At 41.0% G+C, this 27,170-nt stretch overlaps 1 non-coding gene across 1 annotated transcript; it reads right to left on the bottom strand.

The window, feature by feature from the left end:
* Window positions 1-21,357: 21,357 nt before the first annotated feature.
* On the bottom strand, window positions 21,358-21,444 carry LOC136547793 (small nucleolar RNA snoR8a). The gene has a single exon (XR_010781746.1). It is a non-coding gene; the product is annotated as a small nucleolar RNA snoR8a (small nucleolar RNA).
* Window positions 21,445-27,170: the final 5,726 nt, after the last annotated feature.

Below are 27,170 nucleotides of genomic sequence, written 5' to 3'. Positions count from 1 at the left end.
GACAATACAAGATTACTATGACTAACGTGTGTTTTGCAGAGGCAATTAAGTTAGGTCATGGTAATGGGGATCGATTGGGCAATCGAGGTGGTCATGCCCCTACGATGGAAATCGTTTCGGTTTTCAAAGGATGGACTGACAAGGTTAAGGATGACTAGTTCTAAGTGTCGATTGGAGTTGGAGTGACACTTAGAGTAGTTTAGGACTTTGTTTTTCCTTTGGCCGTACTATTAAGGGGGGTATGGATGGGTAGCTTGACCTAGATGAGTCTAGTGAGTTAGGTGTGGTGCACACTTGTTAAAACTAGCACTAGGTAGCTCCACAATAGCCCTATGATCCTATGGAGCAAACTTCATTCACATATGTTCGAGAGTTGGAAGTGAATGGAGGGTCAAATGCTGACCGGACGCTGGCTCCGGTGCGACCGGACCCTGGCCGCAGGGTCCGGTCAGTTCATTTGACCAAGGTGATTACGTTCGGTGCGACCGACGTTGGAGTGGTCAAGTGACCGGACGCTGAGAGGCAGCGTCCGGTCGACTCTAGTAAGGTTCCAGAAGAGTGAATCTATGACCGGACGCGTCCGGTCAATACTGACCGGACCCTGAGGATCCAGCGTCCGGTCGAGTACAGTAAGCATCCAGTGAGGGTTTAATGCGACCGGACGCGTCCGGTCAGTGGTGATCGGACCCTGCCAGCTGTCCGGTCAACACTTAATCACTGGTGTGCGGGTTGAACTGACCGGAGCGTCCGGTCAACATGACCGGAGCGTCCGGTCACCCCGCAGAGGCACATAACGGTTCGTTTTTCAGGCTGCCTTATAAATAGGAAGCTCCACTCGTGTGTGGAGTTACTTTTGCTCATTCCAACAGCTGAGAAACACGTTTGTGAGTGCCAAGAAGAGCAAGGTCCTAGTGAGGTGATTGAGATTTGAGAATCCAAGAGAGTAGCCTCATTAGTGAATCAAGAGTAGCAAAGTGTGCATCCACCGTTCTCATTAGGCTTCGCGTGGTCAAGTGAGAGTTCGTGCTTGTTACTCTTGGTGATCGCCATCACCTAGACGGCTTGGTGGTGATTGGGAGCTTGGTGATCACCCGGCGGAGCTTGTGGGTGACCCAACTCAAGTTGTGAGCGGTTTTGGGTGATTCGCCGCGACGGAGTGTCGAAGAATCAACCCGTAGAGAGCACTTGATCCTTGCGCGGATCAAGGGGGAGCTACACCCTTGCGCGGGTGCTCCAACGAGGACTAGTGGGGAGTGGCGACTCTCCGATACCTCGGCAAAACATCGCCGCGTTCCTCTCTCTCTCTATTTACTTTGAGCATTTACTTTGAGCAATTCAATACTTGTTTTTACATTCATAGAATTGTCCATGCTAGAGTAAGTTTGGAACATAGGTTGCAAGTCCTTTGTGCGTTAGATCAATAGAAACACTTTTCTAGGCACAAGGGGTTAATTGGGCTAACCGTAGGATTTAATTATTGCAAGAAAATTTAGAATTAGCCCAATTCATCCCCCCTCTTGGGCATCTTGATCCTTTCAAAGGCATTGGTTACACTTGCTACAAAGTTTTATACTAAGCATTTCACAAGTGATGAATTATCAAAACTTCCGTCGCAGCTTACTGTGTACATTTCTCATATGCGTAGAGATGAAAGATTTAAAAATTTAAAGAACCTATGTGAGCTTTCAGTTAAGCTTGTGGAGAAAAAAAACATGAACAATATTATGTTGTTTACAAGCTTCTTAAGTGGTGCTAATTCTTTCCGTAGCCACTATTAGTGTTGAAACGGTGCTTTGATTTTTTTTTTTAATATTTGGCATACCCAGCTGCAAATTCCTGGCTCCACCACTGCTGTGCGGTACCGGTACCAGGCACCAAAGAACAGATGGATGGTGAAGAAGGTTGACGAACCTGCGACTGGGTTTGGGGAATACTTTTCGGTCTTACCCTACATGAGCTTCTACACCCCTGGTATGGTACTAACACCTGATTCAGCTGTCCTACCTTTTATAGCTTCTATGTGTTTCCTTAGTCAGTTCGGTTGGTTCTCATTTGTGGGCAATTAATCATAATGTACACACTATTTCTCAGTTTGTACTCACATATAGGCCTTGTCAAAGGCAATTATGTATGCTAGAGAAACTTCATATATGACAATGGAAAACAGAACATAATTTTTGTTATGGGATTTGACGTGTTAAGCACCATGGCGATGCATTGGTCAGATTCTCTCACAAATATGCATACTGCCTTGTTGATCTGGTAATTATCATGTGACCTTACTTCAGACTTTCTTGTAAAAGAATATTTTTATGTTTTTCAGACTTTCTTGTAAAATTAAAAATTATGTTGTTTTCTGACATAGCTGAAGCTCACATCTCAATTGGCTCATTCTTGTAACCTTTGGACTTTGGTGTCGGTTCTAGCATGTGTCTCACCAAAATCGAATGCAGTGTTGGAGTTGGTTATGAGTTCTGTGCATAGTAACTTATCAGATCATGGCACATTATTTATTATCGATAGCAAAGACTAATCTGCTGGAATTGGTTGGTTGGTTTCATAGAGTTTCTACTACCAAGTCATTTGTTTTCTGTTGAGTCTACATATAAATGGTGCAGTTTATGATTAGTTGTTTTTGTTTGGCCAGATTCATCCCGATCGTATTGTGGAAAATCTGTATTTCGGTGTAGCATGTCAGGCATATTTCAGTTACTGTTTGGTTAAGGCTCAAGCTACTTAAAACTAGAATTATGTGTAGTCCATCTGCCTATCCCATTTCCTTTTTCATGAAATTTTACTACGAGGTTCACATACACTGTTGGTCTCGTCTTCAGGAGGGCTATCAAGTAGCAATGCCGCTGTGTTAGATTATTTGGTCAAACCGTTACAAAAATCTGAGTCATAATTTGATTTGACCAGAAAACGTTTATCATTTGTAAGTAGATTGAAGAGCATCATCTACAGATGGAACTCGAATGTTTTACAACTTCACTGAAAACATGGAAAATGATGTCAAGGTTATGTTGTCATAAAATAAACAATAAGAGATACAAGATCCGAGTTATAATTTGAATTCATCTGAAAATATTGATTATTTAAAAGATTGGAGAACGTCATCTAACAGCTGGAAAATGGTGTCAAGGTTACGTTTCCATTTAAAAAAGGGCACTAGTGGGCACTGGTCATTCGTGAGTTGTGGACTCAAGTCTGGTTATTCTTCTACTGCTATTGTCTGGATTCAGTTCCATGGGAATCTGGAACAATTGCATCATTACCCTTAAATTTCTACTTTTCACCAGAGCCATTGATTGGTCAAATATTTTTTTCTTCAAATGCGCAGAACTGCACATTATAGTATTAGAAAAAGGAATAAAAATGTCCACACAAGGAAAGCTAAGACAAAGGGTAGAGGATGGAAAGGGAAAGGAATTAGAAAATGGGAAAACACTACTCCTGGCCTCTCATGACTGGCCACACAGGGGGGGAAAGCTACTGCCACAAAAAAGATAAGTTTGTGTAATTGATGACGTATGATGTGGCTTCTAGGTTTTTGCTAAAAATTGAAACAACCTCGTACTTATCTATTGCCCTGCATTCTCTTTACTGTATCTATATGTTTGCTTAGTTTGTTGGTTCTGGTTTGTGAACCAAGTCACGCTGTAATTAATAGCTGCTATCTTCACATATAGATATTACCACAGACCTTTTGTGCATACTGGTGCAAACTGAATGCATGGAACCAGAAATCAACCTTGATTTAAATTCTGAGGTTTGACTTGTCATGGATTGCATTTGGTAAAAATACCAAAGATGCGTGCAAACTTGTTGACCTTGTATTATGTTGTTGCCCTGTTTCAGATATTTTTTTTTCCAGATTTTCTTTTGCTATTGTTTTCTGGTATATCTTTATTCGAAGACTTATTTCCTTGCATATTTGTTTTCAAATACCTATTTTCTGGTATATCTCAAGGTCACATCTAGAGCTAAGTTTTGTTAACCTTTGGTGGTAGTATTTATATATAGCATACCAAACTATAAGTGCTGAGCTGGAATGTTGATTTTGATTTTTATGCATGGTATTGTTTCAGATCGTGGTACCTTGTCATCACTGGCAAGGCTCACTGATGTCTGACGTGCGACTCAAGAGCAAGACCCTTCGAAATGTATGAATCCATGACAAGTCAAAGTCATACTGCCTGGCTTTTTTTACTGTGTCCATATGTTTCCTTAATTTGTTGATTCTGGTTTCCAAACAAAGTCATACTGTATTTAATAGTTGTTTCTTCAGACAAAGGGATGGCCACAGGCCATATTTGTGTGCTAGTGCAAACTGAATACATGGCATCAGAAACTGACCTTAATTTTTTGATTTCTGAGATGTTACTTTTCTGTTGACTGCATTAGTAAAACAAAAATGAAATATAAATATGCTTGCAACCATATAGAGATCAGTTCTGTAGGGGCTGTTTGCTTGGTTTTCAGGCATTGTTGCCTGGTGCGAGCTGTGTACCCAGTCATCTGATTTTGAACGCCCCTAAACCCTTGGCAGTATGACTAGTATTTAGTAAACCAAACTGTAAATGCTACTGGAATGTTGGTTTTGATTTTTATGCATGGTATCTTTTCAGATCGTGGTAGGCTGTCATCACTCATCACTGGCGGGGCTCCCTAATGTCTGATGTGCCTCTCAAGAGCAAGACCTTGCGAAATGGATTATCCATCACAAGTCTGTTGGTGGTGGCTTCTTGTAGAGCTTCTGCTATCAAAATCCTTTATTTTGCAGTTCACTTTGATCATCTTGGGATGTGTGTTTTGTATTGTCTGAGTCTTGGGTGGAGCCAAACTTCATCCGAGTCAAAGCCCTGATTTCAGAGCAAGAATTGTAGAATGAAAATGAACCAAGAGAGACTTAGCAAGAATGTGTTTCAGTCGAATATTCCAGGCTTATTTCAGTGTTTAGTTGTTGTTTAGTTAATGCTCCATTCAGGTTCAGCTACATGGAATTGGATTGTGTGGAGTCTCTGTCATTGTCCTTTCCTGAATATTTAACATTTACATTCAGTGTTGTGTTGGTTGGCGTCGACAAGTGATTTACATGTTCTGTTAAAAGGGTGGTGACAGTAATTAACATGAATATCTTCTTTACTTTCCTTCGTTCAAAGCACCTGCCGTGCCATCTATATTATTTAGCTGCTCTGGGAGTTGAAGCATATATTTGTCAGACGGGCAGTGGAATTTGTATGATAAATTGTGAGTCCAGATGATTGATATAGCTCACTAGATGGATTATCTGGCATCAAAATTATTCCTGTGACTAAGGTAAGACTTTTTTTGAGAGATGTTATAAATTGAAAACTATGAAATGTATCATGCCTGGTTTACATCACAGATGAGTGTCGTCTGAGTTTGCATGGGCTTGGAATTGTTTCCTTCATGGTAAGCTGGTTGTACAGTATTGGACCGTTCTTCTCCATAGCGATGAAGATTTGGGCTTTAGTGGCAAATTCGAATATTCCGGCGCACAAGACCTCCATTTGCTTTAGAATTTTAGTTCCAGGGCAAAGAAGTCCTGCCTTATATTATATCGAGATAATGTGACCTTTTTTAAAAGAACCAGCAAGGACTTTGCCGTATTTATATTAATAATAATAAAGTAGAAATGATATGGAACCATGCAATTCTAAACTTGGGTTCTTTCATCATGCAGACATTTTGTGTTTTTTTTTTAAATCTACATATATCAAAGAACGTTTGCACCATGTTCTTCCTTAACATGGTCTGATCAGAGCAACATTTTTTTGACAGATTTGCAACCCTGTTTACTAGTTTATATTACTTGTACTGTCCTTATCGTCTACATGTGCATCAGCTTTAAGGCCATCTGACTAATCATTCCGTATAGCATTTTTGTGAGTTATACCACACATGGAAATGAAGGTGTTTGGTCGGTGTGACAAATTCTATGTTTGGTGGGGTCCCTAGCTCTAGTTGTTTTGCTCGCCTGACGATCCTCTCGAGCAACCACCCATGACCCATCAGCTCAGCAAAAATTTCTGTAACGGAGGGATAATAGGTAGATGGAAATGACAGAGTAATTTGGCACTGATCTCCGTAGCAAAAGCACGAAGGATGCCTTGAAATGCATATAGTTCAAAACTAACTTTCAGTTTATTAGATTAGATGATCCTGAAGCCATATGCTAGCAGAGAATCTTAGCTAAATAATAGAGGTATGTTCCCAACTTTGCTTTTTATTGATCCCAAGAAATTGACCTCAACGCTCGATGGTAATGTTGTTACTCCCCTAAAGAACACACAGCCACAGAGGCAATGGAGAGTCCAGACTCCAGAGTGTCCCAGTTCTTACTGAGCCATGGCTTCGTACTCTGTTCCTGACATCTGGCAGTTGATCACAACAAGCCTATCAGAGCAATGGAAGGTAGGATCACACTATCTTCAGAACTGCAAACTCTGTCTACAAACTGATATCTAAGGGCACCCGCAATGGTTAGAGCTAGCTACTAGCTCTAAGCTAACTTCTCCTATAGTGCTAACTTTTAGCACATAGCTTTTAATATGGATAAGCCCACATAACATTCTCACATCACCTTGAAATGTGTGTAAGACCTTAGCTCTTGATTAAGAGCAAGTTTTTATCTTTCTTCTATTAAAATATGAGAAATATGCTTAGAGCTAGCTTAAGAGCCGGTTGTTGGAGCTGCCCTAAGTCTTGTGATCAGCTGGCATTCTGAAACACAAGCACTCACTCAATGCGCTGAATTCCATGATTCAGTCTCACTCGGGAGCTGGACTATTCTAGCATCTGTGTGCATGTGCAGAGTATCATTTGTGTGCATGTGGAGTCCTCAAGTATGAGCCTTCTTCTAAGTAGTAGTAACTTGTAAAAAGCAGTCTATCAGCCAAGTCACTCGTCCTCCTCAGGCTGCCCCAGATGTGCATATATCTGAAGACTAAGGTCTTCAACCTGCTTAGTCTTAAACGGCTAAACCTGGCAGGTTTCATTCTCTCGTGTGCCACCGTGGTGTCACCTACAGAGCTCCCTCAAAGCTTCATGAAAAATTCATCGACCGACAGGATCAACGAGCAGAGATTAGTAAGGATGGGACGCTCACCCTGGGTGTCAAGTGTCAGCAGCATTGACCAAGGCAGCGAGCAAGATGGATGATGAGCAAGAGGGTCACTCTGCAAGTAGAGGAAGATGGTTGTTGCCGTTTCTCCTTTTTCTCATCCTGCTAGTGGAGAGCAGAGGTGTATCTTGCCGTGTTCCCCTTTTTCTCATCCTGACACGCACACTGCTACAGAATGGACTTGTTGTTCCGAGCGGTAACGGCCTTTAGTCCCGGTTACCGCGCCGGGACAACGATCCCGGGATTAAAGGTGGAACCTTCAGTCCCGGGTCATCGAGCCGGGACTAAAGAGGGACCTTTAGTCCCGGTTGGTGTTACCAACCGGGACTAAAGGCCCTCCAGCCAAGCAAACCTGACGCACCCTTTAGTCCCGGTTGGTAACCCCAACCGGGGCTAAAGGTTCCTTTTCTTTTTCTTTTTTTTTTGTTTAATTTGTTTTCAGTTCAGTTACACATATTTGTTTAATATATAATATGTTTTTATGTACGTATTCTACGCTGCTAATATAAATACACGCACGCATATAATTACATCTAATTCTCATCTCGAGCATTATTATATTCGAATAAAGTATGAAACTATATATATTATAGATATATATATGTATATATACAACACTTTCATAATCTTGTTCTCGAAAATAACGATATCAATAAACATTTAATTTACATCATTAGTTCCTTAGATCAAAGTAGAACTCGCCGTTGGGATTTAGCACTTTTTCTAGAAGATATCCTGCTATTGACTCTTGAACTACTTTCAGATGGTCCTTTTGCATGACCCTTCGTTTCAACCATTCAGTCTTGCATTTGAAATAAAAGGAAAAAGTATTAATACATACATACATATATATATATATATATATATATATATATATATATATATATATATATATATATATATATATATATTCATTTAAAAATAAATAAAAAATTGATATATACGTACTCTGAGGACATCTTTAGGAGTTCTTCTTATGTATGCAGTGATAAATTCACAAACGTAGTATCCACACAAGTTATTACCTGGTTCCTGCCGCAAACACCATTGTACGAGAAGAAGATTATTCTCATCATCTCACACGTAAATTGAAGTACGATATAGTAATTAAACACGTGGGGAAGTATATATAGTACTACTTACTGGTATTTCAACTACATTAAGTGGTGCCTTGCAATCCTTGCGGTGTTACCGAATAAACTCTTTTCCAAACCCTGTGCGACCAATAATGTACGATCGTTAATAAATTATGGCAAAGTCTATTCAATAATAGTTGTGCGCGAGAGATCGAAATTACCCCTGGATAATGTCTATCATATCTTAGTATTGTGCTCGCTCTTTTCTCAATGAGTCCAAGATTACTAACTGACTTGAATTTAACTCAATGACAATGAGTATCCAGTGAAACCTGCATTGGTTTATACACACACGTACATGCATATAAGTTGTATTAATATTACATAAAATATGTAGACTACATTATTATTAACACTTACTCAAAGTTGTACGAAAAAAGTATTGTTGTCTTGTCGTGCTGCTTCACGAAGAACTTCATGATATTCGTCTGTGCTTCAGATACCCAGTGGTCCTTGACAATAATATCGGTTTTGAATACGATATAAGGATCAATGAAGCCAACACTGGTGTCTTGTATTCTTTGGAGCTCTGACATCTGGAATCTGTATATAAATATAAGTTACATGTGAGGATAATTATATACACGTACATATGGAAGTGAGTTTATTAAATAAAAGTAAGAATCACTTACAAACAAAATGAGCTAATGATTAATTTGTCCAGAGCGTCCAAGTGGAATAGTTGATGCAATTCTTCGAAACTAATATGTAAGATGTCATCGCCACGGAAGTAATGATGGTCTCTAAATCTGACAAAGATCCACCGCTCACCCCTGCCACACGCCTGCATGTACCACTTGTTGAGCAAGTACATTTGCGTACCCAATTCATTCAGAGCCACAGGGTTGTACAGACTTTTGCCATATTTATAAGTCTTCCAGGTATCAACTTCCAGGTTCTGGATTGGAGCTTTGCCCAACAATTGATCCAAGGTTAAACCAGTATCTTTAAAAAAAAAAGCATTAAGGGCTTGAACCGACACTTCTCCAGAGTTGTCTGGTCGATAGACTTCTATGTTGGAACCATATTCATCAGCAACAACAAAATTTTGCATTGGTTGCTTCTGTTGTCCGAGCTGTGGGACATCCTTCCCTGATGCTCTTTTCCTTTTCTTATCTGCATCATGTGACTTCACGAGGGAGCGGTCATAGTCTGATAATGGCGAAGGCTTACGAAGTTCAATCATCTTTTTCTTGTGAGCATCGACCTTCTGCCTCAGCACATCTCGTGGTATGTAAAAGTACGGCTTCTCCTTAAGCTTCGCTTGACTCTTGTTTTTGATATCTATAAAAAAATCTTTCACTTTTTTGTCTTCTTCAGCTGCTATTTGCTCATCAGTCTTTTCAGGAAGTATTTCTTGAGAAATAACTCTTTTTCTCGAGGTCTTCTTTGCCGCCGGGACCTTAGACGTCTTTGTAGTGTGTCGTTGTGGAGGGGGTGGGGCGGTGTTGGAGACCGGCGTGGAGGCGATGAGGCCGGTGTTGGTGGAGACCGGCGTGGAGGCGTTGGAGATCGTTGTGGAGGCGGTGGGGCCGGTGTAGGAGTTGGAGATCGTTGTGGAGGCGATGGGGCCGGTGTAGGAGTTGGCGATCGTCGTGGGGATGAAGTCGTCTCGCCCCCCGCGACGCTGTGATGAGATGGGGAATGAATGATTAGGCTAGGCTGGGGGGAGACCCTGCTACAAAAACAAGTTGTGTGTTAATTATTTTTGAAGCCAATAGAAAATTAATGGAAAATAATATTTCATTCACTTTCATTCGTACCTAGGGTGAGGTAGGGGAAGCGGTGGCGCCCCAGGAATGATGATGAAGCGTTTGCGCCATTGAATAAATATTTTCTCTGCTTCTCCTAGTGTCTTCTCTCCATCACCGTCTTCAATGTCAAGAGGAACATTGATGTAACCTTTGAGCACTCTATCGACTGAGACGCTAGCATATCCAGGTTGAATAACTGACCCATGGATTCTTGGTGTCTTCGTTCGGTCTATTGGAGATACAACCCCGACAGCCACCATGATTGATGCATTATTACCATCTGGAAAGTGCAGCTCACATGTTGTTAGAGGCTCGGTAATGTCATCAACAGGGAAGCGCAACCCAGCGTCGTCTTGAATAACTGGCAGCTCCGTAGAAGCACAACTGCTTTTCATCTGACCAACGAGGCTAATGGTGACTCCCGGTGTTGATTGCGATTGCATTTGACTCATTACTAGCTGCACTTGCCTCTTGATCTCCTCCTGCATTCTTGCCTCAAGAGATTTTTCTCGTTTACGTGATTCAAGCAATGCTTGTCGTGACTCATCAACAAATTGCTCTAATGCACGAATTTGTTCTGCCTCCTCATCCTTCTTTCTCTGGCGGCTTCTGTAGGTATCCTTGTCTGCTGGGAATGCGTGTAGCCACGGAACCGCCCCATAGCCTCTTGTTTGACCATCGTGTTCGGGATTCTCTAGGGCATATGTCAATTCATCCTTCTCTCTATTGGGCTTGAAAACACCACTATCAGCTTCTTCCCTAGCACGAGCTAGTCTATGTGTTGCTCTCTTAATTTTTTAGCCGAAAATTAGCTTGCCAGTGTCTGGGTCTAGGCTTCCCCCATGAGCGTAGAACCAATTCTTTGCGTGTTGAGGCCAGTTCTTCTCTATTATTTCAGGTATGATTCCCTTGGCAGTAATCTCTGCTTCTAGGTTCTGCCACTTGGGAATAGCACTCCTATAACCACCTGATCCCATGCGACGATGGTATTACTTTTGTCGGGCATTCTGCCGATTCCTCATCACACGTTCCTCACTGTCTTGAGATGTCTTGTATTCTACGAAGGCATTCCAATGGGACTCCAACTTGACAAACGCCTTAGCATTGAAATCCGGCGTAGCATTCTTCAAGATAAACTTTTTATACAATGTCTTCTTCCAACTCTGGAACAATGTTGCCATCTTCTTCATTGTCCAATCCCTCACTAGCTCCTTCAAAGCATCATCTGCTTGTAATGTGAAATGCTGAGTGATATCTCTCCAAGCTAGGTTCTTGTCACGATCAGATACAAAACTAACACTAGGAGCAGATATCTTCTGCTTCCATTCACGAGCACTAACTGGGATCCTATCCCTTACAATGAACCCACATTGATTGACATATGTCTGAGCATGTGGTCCCAATGGTTTGCCGGTGTCGGTGTCGAATTCTGATATTATGAAACGGCCCTCTAATGGCTTTTTTGGCCCTCGGACTTTCCTACTTTTGTCGGTGGTTGATGTAGATCCAGAGACCGGCTATATGAGTAGAAACACAATGATTAACAACAAATATACGTACGCATGCATCTATAAGAGATGATAGATAATCGAATATATACCTCGCCAGTATTTTCTTGCGCGACAATTTGTTGATCTTCAACCACCGGCATATTCAGGATATCCTCATAATCAGCAAAGTACTGACTCGTGTCATCTACATCCACATTGGTGCCGGCGTTGATAATATCCGCCATTATGTCATCACTCAAGTTATCATCCGGAGCAGCCATTTGTATCTTCAAGATAACACATAGATAGAATTACTATGGTACATAACATAAGTACATGTGATAACACATATAGAATTACTAAATCCAATTAAATATAATAACACATAATATTTTATAAGGATAAACAATAATAAGGTATAGGCTTTGGAATTGAATCAAAAACACTTTTGATCCAAAAACATGAAAATAAGTACATGTATATATATACACATAGAATGATACAATATATTTTCTCTCTCTCTCAACACATAGAAATAAGTGCATATGTCTATATCTCTAGATATGCATGTGATAACACATAGAATGTCTCTCTAGATACAATTTTCTCTCTCTCTCAACACATGAAAATAAGTACATGTATATATACATATAGAAATAATTACGTACATATGTATACATATAGAATCTCTCTCTAGATATATATAGAGAGATAGAATATATAATTACTAAATCCAATTAAATAAATCTAACATGAAATTAGATAAACTAGTAATAGATAATACATTTTAATCTAACATATATCAAAAACTATAATAAAAACTATCTAAAAAACTATCTAAATAAAATACTAATTAAATTTTAATACATTTAAATCTAACATATATCAAAAACTATCTAAAAATAACTAAAAAACTAACAATAAACTACTAATTAAAATTTAATACATTTTAATCTAACATACAGCCGAGACTTTGTAAAAAAAATCTAAAACCATGATCGATCGAGAGCAGCAGATCACGAGAGTTCGACGGAGGGTACGGTGGGTGCGCGGGAAGCGTCGGCGATGGAGGGTGGGGTCGGGTGCGGCGGCGGAGACGGGATGCGGCGCGCGATGCGGGCCGGGAGAATGGCGCGGCCGGCCAGGGGTAGACGACGACGGCGGCACAGCAGAGACGAGCTCGACGACGGCGGATGGCGCGGCCGGGCGGGGCTGAGCGACGGAGGCGAGATCGAAGATGAACAGAATAGACGTTCGATATATATAGGCCGGGACCCTTTAGTCCCGACTGGTAACACCAGCCGGGACTAAAGGTCATTTAGTCCCGGCTGGTAAGACCAACCGGGACTAAAGGTCCAACCCTTTAGTCCCGGCTGGTGTTACCAGCCGGGACTAAAGGTATTTTTGGGCGGGCACCAAAATTGCCGCCCACCCTTTAGTCCCGGTTCTTGGCCTGGGCCGGGACTGAAGGCCTGAAATTTTTGGCAACCCGCCAGCGTAATTGGAAAGGCCTGGGATTTTGATTTTGTTTAATACTAGGTTAATCAATTAATTCCATAGCAACTTCAATACTTTGCAATATTTATTTTAAAAAATACTATTGATTAACTAATTATTTATTGTCCATAGGAAAATTTTGTAACCTAAAGTTTTTAATTTCTTTTATGAATATAGAATATAAATGTTACTAATACTAAGTATTTTGTTAATGCAAAAATATATTTGTAACTTAAAATTAATAAAACTAATATTATTCGATAGGAAATTTATTATCACATTATTGTAACGTCAATGTTTCAATTTTTTCTCGGTTTTTGAACAAAATTGACAGGAAATTTTTGTTGAACCTATAAAAATAAAGAAAATGTAGTATTTTTTGTTCTACAACTTTTTCAAATGAAAAAATGTCCTATATAAGGATTGTATATATTGATGAGCTTAACAAACTTGGTATTCAAAACTTTTCAATTTGAGACAATCTAGGGTTCTGAAAACTAGTTTGTAGGCGTCGAAATTTAAAAATCACAAATTTGAACCGTCCAAACTTTCTCAAATGGAAAGTTGACCAAAACAACAATTGTAGATCTTTTTGAGTTTAACAAACTTGGTATTCAAAACTTTTCAATTTGAAGTCATTTAGAGTTCATAATACTAGAGTCAAAGTGTTGTTTTTTCATTTGACCAAATTTGACTTGGTCAAACTTGCTCAAATGAGACACTAAATGACCTCAGATGAAAAAACTCTGAATACCAAGTTTGATCATCTCAGCAAGATCTACAATTGTTACATAGCTCATTTTCCCATTTGAGAAATTTTTGTCAAACACTAGTCACAACTTATTGAATCTCATAGACTTTCTAAAACTATGTCACACACTTGTGAAATTTGAACTACATTTTGTTCAAGCTTTCTCAAATGAAAAAATGGCCTATATAAGGATTGTAGATATTGATGAGCTTAACAAACTTGGTATTCAAAACTTTTCAATTTGAGACAATCTAGGGTCCCGAAAACTAGTTTGTAGGCGTTAAAATTTAAAAATCATAAATTTGAACCGTCCAAACTTTCTCAAATAGAAAGTTGACCAAAACAACAATTGTAGATCTTTTGAGTTTAACAAACTTGGTATTCAAAACTTTTCAATTTGAAGTCATTTAGAGTTTATAATATTAGAGTCAAAGTGTTGTTTTTTCATTTGACCAAATTTGACTTGGTCAAACTTGCTCAAATGAGACACTAAATTACCTCAGATGAAAAAACTCTGAATACCAAGTTTGATCATCTTAGCAAGATCTACAATTGTTACATAGCTCATTTTCCCATTTGAGAATTTTTTGTCAAACACTAGTCACAACTTATTGAATCTCATATAGACTTTCTAAAACTATGTCACACACTTGTGAAATTTGAACTACATTTTATTCAAGCTTTCTCAAATGAAAAAATGGCCTATATAAGGATTGTAGATATTGATGAGCTTAACAAACTTGGTATTCAAAACTTTTCAATTTGAGACAATCTAGGATCCCGAAAACTAGTTTGTAGGCGTTGAAATTTAAAAATCACAAATTTGAACCGTCTAAACTTTCTCAAATGGAAAGTTGACCAAAACAATAATTGTAGATCTTTTGAGTTTAACAAACTTGGTATTCAAAACTTTTCAATTTGAAGTCATTTAGAGTTCATAATACTAGAGTCAAAGTGTTATTTTTTTATTTGACCAAATTTGACTTGGTCAAACTTGCTCAAATGAGACACTAAATGACCTCAGATGAAAAAACTCTAAATACCAAGTTTGATCATCTCAGCAAGATCTACAATTGTTACATAGCTCATTTTCCCATTTGAGAAATTTTTGTCAAATACTAGTCACAACTTCTTGAATCTCATAGACTTTCTAAAACTATGTCACACACTTGTGAAATTTGAACTACATTTTGTTCAAGGTTTTTCAAATGAAAAAATGGCCTATATAAGGATTGTATATATTGATGAGCTTAATAAACTTGGTATTCAAAACTTTTCAATTTGAGACAATCTAGGGTCCCGAAAACTAGTTTGTAGGCATTGAAATTTAAAAATCACAAATTTGAACCGTCCAAACTTTCTCAAATGGAAAGTTGACCAAAACAACAATTGTAGATCTTTTTGAGTTTAACAAACTTGGTATTCAAAACTTTTCAATTTGAAGTCATTTAGAGTTCATAATACTAGAGTCAAAGTGTTGTTTTTTTATTTGACCAAATTTGACTTGGTCAAACTTGCTCAAATGAAACACTAAATGACATCAGATGAAAAAACTCTGAATACCAAGTTTGATCATCTCAGCAAGATCTACAATTGTGAAGTCATAACATATTACATAATATCTGTCTCTAAAACATAATATATTAAACATGTATCGTTGTATCATGCGGGCACAACAGTGAATTTCTTCTTGACGTATGACCCTTGGTTATGATCTTGTCGTAACCATGGAGTGTCTTCATCATTTAACATGATGCTTGGATCTTTCTTCACTATGAAGGGTGGAATTCGGACATTTCTTTTGTAATCTTCTGACATGTCTGACTTGTCTTCAATTCCCACTATATTTATTTTCCCAGAAAGAATTATGTGGCGCTTTGGCTCATTGATCATTGAGTTGATGTCTTCGTTTTTTCCTCTCTTTGATTTTGTAGACATGTCTTTCACATAGAACACCTGACTCACATCGACAGCAAGGACGAATGGTTCCTCTTTGTACCCAATATTGTTGAGGTTCACTGTTGTCATTCCATACTCTTTGTCGACTGTTACCCCTCCTCCGGTCAGCTTCACCCATTGGCACCGGAACAAAGGGACTTTAAAATTAGGTGCATAGTCTAGTTCTCATATCTCTTCTATGCGGCCATAATATGTTTGTATATTCCCATTTGGATCTGTGCCATCTATACGAACACCACTATTTTGATTGGTGCTCCTTTTATCTTGAGCAACTGTGTAAAATGTATTCCCATTTATCTCGTACCCTTGGTACGTGAGGATATGCCATGATGGCTGCCTAGCCAACAAATATAGTTGCTCATCAATATTGTCATCGCCTTGACATTCTTTTCGCAACCAACCACTGAAACTTTCCAAGTGCTGACGCCTAATCCAAGCTTCAGTCTTCTCTAGAAACTTGGATCGTAAGAACTCCTTATGTATCTCGATGTATGGATGCACCAATAATGAGTTCTGAAGAACTATGTAGTGTATTTTATTGAAATAATCGTCTTCCATGCCGATATATGTTTTCTTCCCTAAAGTTCCTTTACCACTAAGTCTCCCCTCGTGTCGTGATTCGGGAACGCCAATCGGGGCAAGGTTAGGAATAAAGTCAACACAGAACTCAATGACCTCCTCAGTTCCATTGCCCTAGGCGATGCTTCCTTCAGGCTTAGAATGGACTTTCACATATTTCTTCAAGACTCCCATAAACCTCTCGAAGGGAAACATGTTATGTAAGAACACAGGTCCAAGAATACTAATCTCCTTCACCAAATGAACTAGGATGTGTGTCATGATATTAAAGAAAGATAGAGGGAACACCAACTCAAAGCTGACAAGACATTGAACCACATCATTCTGTAGAGTAGCTAGTTCCACTGGATTGATTGCCTTCTGAGAAATTGCATTGAAGAATGCACATAGCTTCACGGTGGCTAGACGTACATGTGGAGGTAGAATTCATCTTAAAGCAACTGGAAGCAATTGTGTCATAAGCACGTGGCAGTCGTGGGACTTTAAGTTTAGGAATTTCTTATCTGGCACATTTATTATACCCTTTATATTGGAGGAGAATCCCGATGGGACCTTGATGCTGCTTAGACATTCGAACATGCTGTCCCTCTCTTCTTTGCTAAGCGTGTAGCTAGCAGGACTTAAGTAATGACGTCCATCATCTGTCTTTTCTGGATGAAGGTTGTCTCGTTCTTTCATGCCCTGCAAGTCCTGGCGTGCTTCAAGTGAATCCTTTGGCTTTCCGTACACACCCATGAATCCTAACAGGTTCACACAAAGATTCTTTGTCAGGTGCATCACGTCGATTGCGTTGCGGACCTCTAGGACTTGCTAATAGGGTAGCTCCCAAAAGATGGACTTCTTCTTCCACATGGGTGTGTGTCCCTTAGCATCTTTGGGAACAGATTCACTACCTTGTCCCTTTTCAAATACTACTTTCACATCCTTGACCATTACGAGTACATCTTCCCCGGTTCGGTTATGAGGCTTCTTCCGGTGGTCTGGCTTACCTTTAAAATGCTTCCCTTTCTTTCTTACTTGGTGATTCAAAGGAAGGAATCGACGATGGCCAAGGTACACGACCTTTCGACATCTTTTCAAATATATACTGTCAAGGTCATCAAAACAATGTGTGCATGCATTATATCCTTTGTTTGTCTGACCTGAAAGATTACTTAAAGCAGGCCAATCATTGATGGTTACGAACAACATTGCTCGTAGGTCAAAGTGTTCTTGTTTGTACTCATCACAGACACGTACACCTAGTTTGTTCCATAAAACTAGAAGTTCTTCAACTAATAGCTTCAGATAGATATCAATATCGTTGCCAGGTTGCCTCGGACCTTGGATGAGGATCGGCATCATAATGAACTTCCGCTTCATGCATAACCATGGAGGAAGGTTGTAGATACATAGAGTAACTGGCCAAGTGCTATGACTAGTGCTCTGCTCTCTAAAAGGATTCATACCATCCGTACTTAAGGCGAACCTTAAGTTTCTAGCCTCATTTGCAAACTCTAGAAATTCCCTGTCTATCGCTCTCCACTGGGACCCATCAGCTGGGTGTCTCAACATATTGTCTACCTTACGGTCTTCTTTATACCACCGCAACAACTTTGCATGGTCTTTATTTCTGAACAAACGTTTTAAGCGTGGTATTATAGAAGCATACCACATAACCTTGGTAGGGATTTTCTTTCTAGGACGTTGTTCACCCTCGACGTCACCAGGATCATCGCGCCTGATCTTATACCGCGATGCTTTACATATCGGGCATTCATCCAAATTCTCGTATTCATTGCCATGGTAGAGGATGCAGTCATTAGGATATGCATGTATCTTCTGGATTTTTAATCCCAAAGGGCAGATAACTTTTTTGCTTCGTACGTAGTGGTGGGCAATTCATTTGGCTTCGGAAGCATCTTCTTTATGAGGTTCAATAAATTCTCAAATGCCTTGTCGGATACACCATTTCTTTACCTTCCACTGTAGCAATTCCAGTGTTGTACCTAGCTTTTTTTGCCCCTCTTCGGCCGTTGGGTATAGCAACTTCCTATGATCCTTAAGCATGCGCTCGAACTTAACTTTCTCTTTTTCACTTTCCCATTCTTGTTGTGCATCACGAATGGCATCACCAAGAGCATCACCGAGATCATCTTCTACCGCTACCTCTTCTTCATCTCCCCCCATTGTAGTATCATCAAAGGCACCATACTGAGCAATAATGTCATCAATGTCTAAATCTTCTCCTTCACCTTCTTCCATCATGACCCCGCTTTCTCCATGCTTAGTCCAACATATATAGTTTGACATGAAACCTGACTTAAGCAAATGTGAATGAAGACTCATTGAGCTTGAATATTTCTTTAAATTCTTACATAGGGCACATGGACAGCACATGAAACCATCCCGCTTATTTGCCTCGGCCACACCTAAGAAATAGTGCAAGCCCTCAATAAAGTCTTGGGAGCGGCGATCGGCATTGTACATCCAATGGCGTGACATAATCTGTATTACACGATAAATTATGAAAACCTTGAACATAATTAAGTATTTTATTACACAACATAAATGACACACACACGGTTGATTAATTAACTAAGCCTGGCTACAACGTAAGCAATCCCAACTATCACTAAACAAACTAAAACTACAATGCACTTCAGTAACATAATTATTTCGTGATCGTACGCAACTAAAACAGAAAAATCATTCTTCTGTTGAATATCAATAAGCTTCTCTTGCTGGCTCACTGCCTCATCAGCAACAGCCACTACCTCAAGCGCACCCAAATTCTACACGTATATAGCATAATCTTCCTCCCAGTACCAACCATCGCATCCATTGCCCTCCCACTGAAATTAAAGCCAAAAAATATTTAGTCAAAAATATTCAAGAAAAGCAGGTCAATTAGCCATAATTATAAAATGCGTAAGAAACTCACATCGCGATCTGGGCACTTGTAGAAAACACGACCCTTGTTGGATCCCTGTCTCTTGACTCGGTACTCCATCACAATCTTCTGCTTACACTTGCCGCAGATAATGAGAGGGAGTTCTGGCCTCAGTCGTTTCGCAACCGAACGAGAGGCCGAGGATCCGGTACCAGTTGCCATCTACTTTCTATACTTATTTTTGCAAACTAGTGTAAATTTCATATTTTTTAAAATGATATATTTAAACAAAACTAGTATGGATTTCACATGTTTCAATAAATAACCATCCGTACTAGTTGACCTTGCTTACGTGATCATTTCGGCGAGCATTTCTCCACCGGACGGCACCGTACTTGACCAAGGAAGAGCTCCGATTCTACGAGAAAGGGAACACGGTCTTCCACGACCGTTGCCGCTCTCCCTCGTAGAATCAAAGCTCCTCCTTGACGTCTGTTACCGCTCGGCAGAGAACATACTCGCCGAGATGAACACGATCCACAAGTTCAACTAGTATGGATTTTCTACAATTTTCTAATTATTTTCTAAGTTTTTTATTTCATAGAAAAATTAATTCTAAGATCACGTAAGCCACCGGGGACGAGGATGGCGCGTGCTCCAGCGAGGACGAGCGAGGCGTGATTTTGATGAACTAATTTAACTTTTGTTTATCAAACATATATGCAAATCATCATGTGATTTTGAGCTAAAAATGACATATAAAATCATAATAAAGTCCAACATATAAAGTTACACGTGCATCTACATCGTAAAATGAGATAAGCTACTGATAAAACATAAGAGGATTAAGTTTGTTACCTCCAAAATCGAAGAGCAACACCAATGGAGGGGGAGAGAGCAAGAACAACAGCAAGCTGAAGAACAGAGACAGTGAGTTTGAATGGAATGGTTCGGGCTCGGGGAGGAAGAAATAAGCTGAATTATAGGCCGGGATAATTAGTCCCGGTTAAGGATCCAAACCGGGACTAAAGATTAATCTTTATTCCCAGGGCATCACCCAAACCGGGACTAAAAGCTTTAGTCCCGGTTGGTAATACCAGCCGGGACTAAAGATCCCTGCCCCGCAGACGACCGTTGGGCAGGGACCTTTAGTCCGAGGCTAATGCTAAATTGGGACATCGTTCTAAAGTCTGTTCTCTAGTAGTGGCATTTGTCAGATTTTGTCTCTGTTTGCGAGCTGTGATTTGTAAAACTAAGCGATCACATTTCTAGCTGATGCAAGATGCGTTTGTGGAAAATTTCTTCTTCTAGATTGATGATTTGTCCATGAGTTCTCAGAGCTAATGTAAAACTAAGCGATCACACTTCTAGATTTTCCAAACTCATATCGGGGCCGGGAACAGCCGTCGGGGATGTATTCCCCGCTCGGGTTGGGAGGTGGGGAGACCATGTCTCCGCGAGCTTTAGCTGAGACAGGGACAGGGAAAATCTTCCCTGTCAGGAACGGGGATGGGAAGGCGATACCTGACGAGAATTCTCCGTTGCCTTCTTTAGTTTCCCGCAGGCCTAGAGTGAACCAAGCCCAAAAAATTTGCTTGGGCGTGGTTGAACTGCTATTACAACCAACTAATGCAATAAAATTCCCCTAAAAAAAACTAATGCAATAAAATCTGTTCCTCCTTCTAACTCTGGTATTTATTCAATATACAAATTTGTTTCGCTAATCAAAGTTATGAATGGGTATAAACAATTATACATTTTCAAAAAAAAAAAGTTGAAATAGTTAGTTTTCTTACCTTTCAAATACACGGTCTTGGAATCCTGGCCTTACTAGGGAATACAGGTTTTAATTTGTATTATTTTCCAAATTGTTTGTACACATTTTATTTATTTTATTTTAGATTGTTAAAAATCAGTTCGTTCTTTGTTCACTGGACTAGACAGCGGCAACGGCACATTCCTTGCAGTTCAATCCCAGTAATTCAATTATAAAAAGAATCCGGAGTTATTCAAAATCAACGAAAACCCGTTTTATATAAAATAGAAATAAAAAACAACCAAAGCTGCGCAAAAATCCAATTAAAAAATGAGCACAACTCGCGGAACAAATATCGTCAAACAGTTAAACAAACAAAATAAAATACTCGACATAAAAGATTGGAGATGATGTGTGGTGCTCAGATTCTATGGGTGTATAGGAGTCGATCACGGGGGATCTCCCATCAGGACGAGGAATGTTTTTATAATCACTGCACCCAACAACTCCATCATTATTTCTAAAAATCTGTAAGAAGAAGAAAAAAGTGAAATCCAGATCTGACGAAAGAGAGCTAAGCAAATAAGGAGAGATTTGGAGGCGAGCGTAACCCGGCATCCGACTGCGTATCGAACGGACGAGGGCTCTAAAGCGCCACCGGCTTGCGTCTCGGGAGCTTCGCAAAGACGGAGACCGGGATCCGCCGACGGCGAACGGCGGACGGCCATTGGGACAGTGCTCCCCGAAAACAACGGCACCAAAACCACGCATCACCCAGGAGTAATAAACAGCGATAGAAAAGGAAACAAAACAGCGGGTTAAATGAAGAAACGAGAAGGCTTTCAGATCGAAGAAGACAGCGGCAGATCGAAGCAGGAGGTACAACAGGCGGCTGCGCGCCCGTGGCGATGTTGGGGCCTTGGGGCTGGAGGCGCCGGGGTCCCTTTATATTGGGGTCGAGAGACCGTGGCGTGGCAGGGACCGAGTGGCGAATGAAACCCTAGCTTGGGTGCACTGGGCCGCAGCCCATGGGCTTGAGTAGAAGGAACTGGGTGACCGGCCTTCCGGAAGGTTGGGCTCCATTTGATAGTGGTGGTGTGGTTCGGATAAACTAGAAAAAACCAGGCGTGGCCTTGCCGCGCCCTTTCTAGATATATAGTTGGAATTTATGCATGAGCATTTTTCGTATGCTCACGTACAAAAGTTTTTAGTACAAAAAATATACATATGAGTATGTGAGAACTCATGTACAAAAGCTTTTGGTACACACTCAATGACTACTACTCCCTCCGTTCTCTTTTACATAACACATTAGGTTTGTCCTAAGTCAAATATTACTATCTTTGGCCAACCATTTTGAAAAAAAAAATTATAGTTTTACAACCTAATATGAAAATGTTTTTCATATCATGAACCTAAAAACATAAATCTTATATCATGAATCTATATCATTTTTAGAAAATGGATGGTCAAAGATACAAATGTTTGAGTTAAGACAGACCTAATAGGACATATAAATAAAAACAGAAGGAGTACTTGAGTCCAATGTTATAACAAAGCACTTTCAACACAAAAGAAAAAAAAATAAAAAGAAAGAAATATGAGCGTAGCTCTTGCTATATCAATCATATAATACACAAGAGAAGTCTCAGATTAAGCAAAAGCTATTATAAAAATTGACTTTAGTAAAGTAGTCATTGTACTTATAGCACTTCGGTAGACATGGGAATAAACATGTGGATGTATAGACATAACAAAAGCAAAGTATGTCATTGATAATCAAGGAAAATACACAGTGACAAATTGCAAGGTCTTCATTTGTAGCTTCAGTACAGTAGTATCAAATAGGTCTTGATTTAAATAAAGCGAGTGAAATGGTGTATTTGACAGCTTGTTTCCCAGCACAGTATTACAAACATGCCGAGCTCGTGCGGAGTCAACTCTTAGTCATCAGGTTGTCCCGTTCTTCATTTGCAGTAGTTGTTGTTATCAGCTTATCTATGCAGGTCATGTCTTGGTTTGAGCATGCACCCATAAAACAGTCATATTTAAATGAATCTTTGTGAGTGCGTATTCATATGTGGTCATGATAATATGAAACACATGGATTCAGAAAACAATAATGCTAATTGAAGATAAAACAAAAGATAATAGCATTAAGATGTTGCAGATAAGTACCACAGAATGTCAAAATGCTCACTGAAGGCCTATAAGGGTTCAACAGATAGAGTTAGAAAACAAAGGAAATCATAATGTCAAGAATTGTGTGTAACCACCTTATTTATGGTATATATCGTGAAGCCATGCTAGTTGTCACTATATCTCAAGTACCATAGGCAACAATTGGTTCAGATAAGTCTAACTTTAGACGATGACTCCTAAATTCAGAGCTGCAACCATCTATCAGCTCCAACAATTGGAGCTCCACTTGTTTCACCACAGTTATCATCCGTGACTGCATAAAGCAGTATGGGATCTTTCAAAATAAAGCAGCATGGGAAATTTTTCTATCCATTGACAATATCATCTTGCTATAAGAGTCTTCCATGCCGAGTACATAGCATATGGACACAACCATGAATCTGCAGCATGACCATAACTTTTTCAAGCTTGAAGTAAATTGTGAAATGGAAACTTCAGAATCACCAAATAGCTGCACGACCTTATATATTCTGGGTTGTATGACTGCATATGAACATTTGGTCTACTTCAGATCATCAGTATATTAATCTTATGGTGTGGTAGTTCTCGTCAGCAAATACAGTTCTCGGCTTTTCACAATCATAAGAATGCATGACTAAAAGGAGACATGTCAACATTTCACATGTGGATGTCATTGGGGTGGGAGTGTACAAAAAGAACACACGGGCACTTGCATCCAACTCAGTTGGATTCAGAGAGAATTGCACTACCACAACCATGCTCATGTAGAAGCTCAAAGAAGGTAGGCGTATATTGCCTGCAACTGCAACATATCTGGCATGAACGGTTAGGCTGAGACTCCGTTGTTGTATCTCGTGTGAATGGTAACACCAATATATCAAATGGGTTCTCATACTAGTTGAACAGGACTGTGTTCCTTAATGCCTTAGGGGGTGTTTGGTTGGCCCTCCTAAATTTTAGTTGCTGTCCCATCGAATGTTTGGGCACATACATGGAGTATTAAATATAGACTAATTAAGAAACTAATTGCATAGTTTGCGACTAATTTACGAGACGAATCTTTTAAGCCTAATTAGCCCATGATTTGACAATGTTTTGCTACAATAAACATGTGCTAATGACGGATTAGTTAGGCTTAAAAATTCGTCTCGTAGAGTACCGACGGATTATGTAATTTATTTTTTTATTAGTATCTGAATACCCCATACACCATCCTCCCGACATACCTCCTAAATTTTAGTCACCGGATCCAAACACCCCCTTAGGCGGCTGGACATTTTGTCGAATATGTTGCACGCACTAGAGCTGCCATCACTCTGCTACAGGCATCCGAGTGTTGCTGGTGTAGTGAAAGCCAGTGTAGTTGGCTAGGATGCCATTATCTATGGCGCCGGCGCCGGCCTTGATGGAAGACGAAGAAACTGCCAAACTGGTGCCCCGTGCCCGGTTCATACCCAGGCCGCACGTCGATCGTTCGTCGATGGACGATGAACTGAACCTGACCCTGAAACTTTGTTTGGAACTAGATCGACCAATCACAATCAGAAGAATCGGTTTGAAGCAGTGGCGGATCCAGAAAAAATATTAGGGGGGCTGAACAACACATACCTTTGACTGTTGCTCGGTCTTAAGTCTTAGCCCCACCTACACTATAGAACTTTGCCTAAAAATTTATGAGGCTCCAGGGGAGTTCCACTGCTCCGGTATGGGTAAGGGGGGCTCGAGCCCCCCCCCCCCCTGGATCCGCCCCTGGTCTGAAGCACTCTCTAAAGTGGCAGTCACCTGACTGACATACGCATGCACGGGGACTGCTACAGTTGCTTCAGCCTGCTGCTGGCCGGTGCTGAACCGAGTCCGAGGAAGGAGACGGCAAATAAAGCAAGAGCGAGGGAAGGCTCTTCAATTCAAAAAGTTTGGCTCGTCCACCAAAACTGTTCCTATCGCTTTGTAAAAAAAAAGACTGCAATTATTTCAGCACAGCAGTACAACAAGACACAAAGATCGTGGATTCCTGATGTCGTTTAACAACAAAGGCGACGAATAGTACGTGTTTTTCTCTCACAACAAATCAACAAACAGTATTTTTCACTCTGGCTTATCAGCGAAGCGAACGGGGCATACCAAAACTCATGCTGCAACGACACGTTTCCATCCCATTTTTCCCCGGCGTCACCACAACATCATCGTCCCGGCCAATATATCAAATGGGTTGTCATACTAGTTGAACAGGACTGTGTACCTTAATGCCTTAGGCGGCTGGACATTTTGTCGAATATGTTGCAGGCACTAGAGCTGCCATCACTCTGCTACAGGCATCCGAGTGTTGCTGCTGTAGTGAAAGCCAGTGTAGTTGGCTAGGATGCCATTATCGTTGTCCCATTCGGCTTGGGCCTTGGGGGACGCCATCCCCTTCTGGGCAGCCGAAGCCGGCGGCCGGCGGCCGGCGGTCGGCCATGGACAGCCTCCACGCCCCTTCCATGTTTTGTCTGGACTGCCGCTGACGGCAGCACGTGGCGTGCTGGTGCGGCCAAGCGGACGGCCGAGCCCTGGGCGCCGTCAGCCCATCACCGAGCAAGAGCTGGACGTGTCTTAGGCTGAGCCTCCATCCTCCTTCCCTTTCCATCCGCCTTCACGCACGGGAGGCTCGAGCTCGAAGTCGATAGACGGAGGGCTAAGGGCAGCTGGGCCGAGAGCGGATAGATGAGGTCGTAGAGGCGCGACAGGTGGAGAGCATGGAGGCTGAGGCGGTGCTACAGCCGGAGAAAGGCACGAGCGGCGCGGTGGGCGGATGCCGGAGCCTGGCTCACAGTCACAGGCTGGCGGAGCGGCGTTGCGAGGCGGGGGAGATGACGTCGATGGACGAGCGGGTTCGTAAGTATTCGCGAAGGCCACGGTCCGCAACGTAACGGGTTTGAGACCCGCAATGATCCGATCGAACGGTCCATATTGTGTGATGGCCGGATCCCACGGTTCTAGGCTAACGGGTGACATGGCTTAATCGGGTGCCCGAGCTTGGACCCGGGATTCGATATGTAGAGAAGAGATACCAAATGTCATCGCGCTCTCGCCGCCGCGTGCCGTGTGCACGAGACCGAGACGGGCACGTGCCAACGCGAGCAGCAGGACGGCCGGCCTTCCCCTGGCCGTGGATCGCGGAAGTGCCACTGCCGGAGCTAGTTCCGGCCATAGATAAAAATAGCGGGCTACAGCGGCCGGAGAGGCTCAACGCTACGCTATTGTTCTTTGTGCTGCTATGTCAAATTTGACCGCTGTTGCAAGCTATAGCGCCGGTAAGCGTTAAAATAGTGGCACTATTTCATATTTTACCTACTTATCATTTGCTTAGTAATTTAATTAGTTATTTCTTACTTATAATTTGTTACTAATTTGGTACTTTGAACAATTAAACACTGGAGTTTCACGAACCAAGTTGTAATGTCAATTGGCCACGTTCGCTTGGCTGAAAAAACAAGCAAAAACATTGTTCCGGATGAATTGTTGTGAGGGAAAAAACACTGTTACGGCTGAAAAAACAAGGTGAATAGTACGGATTATAAGGTCAGGCGAACGGGACCATTGTTATCTAGACTTTTGAAATCTTAGAAACATATCTATGTTCATTGAATTTCATATTTGACATGTTTTTTTTGCATCAATTACTGGTGTTTTTCATGCTAATTTTATAAAAACGCTATCTGCCATAACGTCACTCTAGCATCGCTATAGCTCATTGCTGTAAAAAAAAAGTTACCGCAATTTTCAATAACCCACTGTTTTAACCTATGGCGCCGGCGCCGGCCTCGGTGGAAGACGAAGAAACTGCCAAACTGGTGCCCCGTGCCCGGTTCATACCCAGGCCGCACGTCGATCGTTCGTCGATGGACGATGAACTGAACCTGACCCTGAAACTTTGTTTGGAACTGAGATCGACCAATCACAATCAGAAGAATGGGTCTGAAGCACTCTCTAAAGTGGCAGTCACCTGACTGACAGACGCATGCACGGGGACTGCTACAGTTGCTTCAGCCTGCTGCTGGCCGGTGCTGAACCGAGTCCGAGGAAGGAG

The sequence above is a fragment of the Miscanthus floridulus genome, chromosome 3 (genome assembly GCF_019320115.1).
Source record: "Miscanthus floridulus cultivar M001 chromosome 3, ASM1932011v1, whole genome shotgun sequence".
In the NCBI taxonomy this organism is placed as follows: domain Eukaryota; kingdom Viridiplantae; phylum Streptophyta; class Magnoliopsida; order Poales; family Poaceae; genus Miscanthus; species Miscanthus floridulus.
This window is presented reverse-complemented; position numbering and strand designations above follow the sequence as displayed.